Source organism: Nannospalax galili, unplaced genomic scaffold (assembly GCF_000622305.1).
Source record: "Nannospalax galili isolate Female #2095 unplaced genomic scaffold, S.galili_v1.0 scaffold69, whole genome shotgun sequence".
Lineage (NCBI taxonomy): Eukaryota > Metazoa > Chordata > Mammalia > Rodentia > Spalacidae > Nannospalax > Nannospalax galili.
In genome coordinates this window covers 1,975,349-1,979,725 of record NW_008360297.1, presented here as the reverse complement: position 1 = coordinate 1,979,725, position 4,377 = coordinate 1,975,349, and positions in this window count along the sequence as shown.

Below are 4,377 nucleotides of genomic sequence, written 5' to 3'. Positions count from 1 at the left end.
CACAGATAGAGAAGTGGAACTAAATGCAACAAAGTATATTGTATGAAAATCACAAAAATTCAATGGAAAAGGACACCTCCATGGTGTCTTTAAGTTCACCTACTAGGCTATTTTCAATTTACTTTTTATAAATATAATATTTTTACTAATTATCTGAACATTTCATACATTTATACAATATATGTATTCACTGCTTACTCCTCCCACTAACACTTCCCAGATCTAGCCTTCACACCCCCAACACTTCCCAACTTAATATTCATGTTTTGAATAACCCACTAAGTCCAATTTTTTTCTGCCCATACACTCATGGGTGTGGGGCCATCCGCTGGAGTGTGGCTAACCTCCCAAGGTCCATACCCTTAAAGAAAACTTTCTCTCTCTCTCTCCCAGAAGCCATTAACTGTCCATATTGTCTCAGCTAGGCATGAGGGCTTGGATGCCCCTCCTCCTTCCATGCTAGGATGCTGATTGGACTGATCTTGTGTAGGTCTTATGCAGACAACCGCAGCTGTATCCAGAAGTTACTGTTCCCTTCCAGTCCTTTCTGATTTCTGGCTCTTACAATTTTTCTTCCCAAATGGTCCCTGAGCCTTGAGGGAAGAAATGATATAGAGTTCCTATTTGAGGCTGAGCGCTCTGTGGACACTTATCTCTACACTCTGATCAGTTATGGGTTTCTGTGTTAAATGCTGTCTACCACATAAAGAAATTTCTGTGATAAGGTCTGAGAGCTCCATTAACCTATGGGCATAGAGATGAATTTAAGGCAATTTGATACTACGTTCATTTAGGAAAATAATAGTAGTAAGTTTACCTGTCATCTTTTCTGGCTATCTTAATGAAACAAAGTTATGGGGAAAAGTTAAGGTATTACTCGATGGCCCTATCACAATAAAAAGTATTCTTGTCGTCTGGACTTATCTTAAAGCTTAAGTTTTTCTTATGGAATGTTTTTATGGGTTCTTTAGAGACACCCGTATGCTAGGGGATCAACTGATGTCTCTTAACACAATTGATTGTTCTTCTAATTGGCCACTTAAAAGTCCAGATTTCAATGTTCACCTTTCTGATTGGGGCTATCTTCTGATTAACTCCAGGAGATCTTCTTAGTCAGACTTTCCATAGTTGGGTACACCTTGATATCTTTCTTCCAGGTCCATATGGAAGTCTAAGAAAGCCAAATCCAGGCCTTTTCCTGCATAATCACCTGCCCTCCCTCTGCTTTTACAATTAGTTCATTGCTGCTTTGTCCTTTATAAAAATATTTAGTGTTTTAATTATAGTATGATGGAGGATGATATTTTCTTGTCTTATTTGTTTGGTGTCCTAAAAGCCTCCTATATTTAGACCGCTATCTCTTTTCTAAATTTCGGGAATTTTCTGCTAAAAGTCTTTTGAAAATCTTTTCTATGCAGCAAGAATGAAATTTCTTCCCTTTTATGTCTATAATCTGTAGATTTGATCTTTTCAGAGCATTATGTGTATCTTAGAATTTCCACTGGTCCCTTTTAATTACTTTATATTTATCCCTGTTGGATTATTCCAGTTCCTCTACCCTTTATTTAATCTCAGATATTCTGTACTCTCCCTGAGCCATTCTATTGTTGAGACTTTCCACAGAGTGTTTTTAAGTTGGCTTATTTTATTTCCTTGTTTTTTTCAGCTGTTTATGTGCATCTTTGATCATATTTATAAGCATTATTTTTAATTCTAAGTCTAGAATTTCAACTTATTCACTCTCACTACATGCCATTACTGTAGCGTTAATAATTTAAAAAGTTGATTAATTTATTTTTATTTTATGTGTATGAGTCTTTTGCCTGCATGTATGTAAGTGTACCTGTGCATGCAATGTCCAATAAGGTCAGAGGAGGGCATCAGCTCCCCTGGAACTAGAGTTAAGTACAATTGTTAGCCACAATGTCAGTGCTGGGAACCAAACTCAGGTCTTCTACAAGAGCAGCTGGTGTTCTTAACTTCTGAGGCAACTCAGTAGCTAATAGTTTTTGGAGAAGTTATGTTGTCTTGTTTTTTGTGTTCCTTATGTTACTGTGTTGGAGTTCACACATTTGAAATTATTTCATTGCTTGGCGTGCTGGAATGCTTCAGTTGTCAACTTGACGTATCTGGGAAGAGGGAACCTCAACTGGGGAATTTTCTCTATCAGATCAGTCTGTGGGTGTACCTGTGAGACATTTTCTTGATTGTTGAGTGATGTAGCAGGGCCCAGCTCACTGTGTGCAGTGCAATCCCTGGGCACATGATTCTAGGCTGTATAAGAAAGGTGGTGAGAAGAGGCCCGAGGGAGGCAGCCAGAAAGCAGTGTTCCTCCATGGTGTTAATTTATGCCTCTAGGCTCCTGCCCTGAGTCCCTGTCCTGACTTCCCTCAATGTTGACCTGTGATCACATGATGAGCCAAATAAACCCTTTCCTCCACGAGTTGATTTTGGTCAGAATGTTTTATCATAGCAATAGGAAACAACTACGATACTTGGTTTATTTTTCAATCAGTTATATTCTTTAAACTGAAGTATTTGTAATGTTCAAGTGGGACTTGGATATGATGGAGTTGAGTGTGATAGTTCAGGAAACAGTCCCCAGTCCAGAAGCTCAGGGTGCCAGGTATGCTTTTTCCTTTTGGGGTTCTCGGTGCTGGGATTTAGTACTAGCCACAGTGCCTTTGGATCTCATATCAAGTGCTCTAAAATGTTCTGTAACCTCTCACACTTATACACCTGCTAAGACAGATGTGGTATCTTTTTGTCCTTGTGGAATATGTGCAGTGCTGATTGCAATGCTTAGTATTTTGTCTGAGAAATTCTTTTCTTTGAGGTTTTTGTACCCTAGCTATTTTAGTTTTGAGGTTAGTGATAGAATAAAGATTACAAATCTGATTTCTGAAACTTTTGCTTTGAATGTCCTGCTTTGGCAACATAGCACCTCATTTTATATATTAGGAAGAATCACATTTTGACTCCTGCTGCCCCTCCACTTGTGGTGGAAGCAGGGGTGTTAGAGTTTGTCTTGTTTACCTTGAAAGATCAATACTGAAGTTCTCATAGGAGGCCAGGAAAGGAAAGAGGCTTTGGTGTTTGTCATTAACATTATTCTTTTAAATGTAAGTCAGAATCTGAAAGTGTAAAATAAATCACAATTTTCATTTTTTAAATAAAATTATTGACTCTTTAATGGATATCGATTGGTGTATTCAGTCATTGAGGCAATTCTCTAGCCAGGAGATTTCCAAGATCAAGGTTCAAACCACGTCTTTTTCTATTTTTCATTAATACCCGAGTGTTTTCATGTTTGTGAAATGGTTGCTTCTAGTGACTTAGGACAAGTTACTAGCTGGTACAAGCCAGGAATATTTCGCTGTGGTCTTTGGTATGAACTTTTGGTACTCTACAAAGAGGAAATATGTTTTGCTGTTTGCAAAGGAATTCAAGACCTTTATGAGCACCAAGAAATCATAAAATCAGTGAGACACTTATATAAAAATGATCTCTGAGTTTAGTCTTCCACAGTCAGTGTCTGCTAAAAAATGTTGGGGAAATAAATATGACCAGTGAGGGTTTTGGGTTTGAGATCATCTAGTATCTGTTTGGTAGCAGGACTTCACTGTGAAGTCCTCATGGCCTTCTCTATGTTTTCTCTGGAAAAGAAAAAAAAATGAGATTCTAAATAGGCTCATTTTATATCTTAATTTGCTAAATAACTTGTAAACAACAATAAAATAGACTTTAAAAAAAGCAGAACATTGAATGTATGCTTCCAATCCTGAATTTTTTTCAAAATGTATTTTCATTGAATTGTTGTGTATTTCATATATCTGAATCATATTTAGATCCTCCCCTCTATCTGTACCCTGCCTCATAACCCCACCACCGAATTTCATACATCTGTCATATATGTTAAGACCTATCAGGTCAAGTCTGTGTCACAGATGTCCTTCAGTGAGAATTCATCCACTGGAGCCTGGTCAGCCTATCTAGCCTCACACCCTTAAAGAAGACCACCATGAAGGTAAAGGGAGAGAGGGAGCTCAAGACAGGAGGATAGTGTGAGTCAGGTGTTGCCAAGGGGGAAATGGGGAAAATGAGGGTATTTAACTGGTAAGGGAGGAAGAAGTATCATTCAAGGAAACATGGGGGTAAAGGGAAAGAAGGAACTCAAGAGAGGGGGGATAATAAAAGACAGGTATTACCAGTTCCCAATTTAAAAAATTGTGTATTTTATTTTACGTGTATGTATAAGCACCCGTATATCTGTATGCATTCCACATGTTTGACTGATGCTTGTGGAGGACAGAAGGGGGAATCAGATTCCCCCTCTCGACCCCCTGGAACTGAATTTGCAGGCAGTTGTAAGCCACC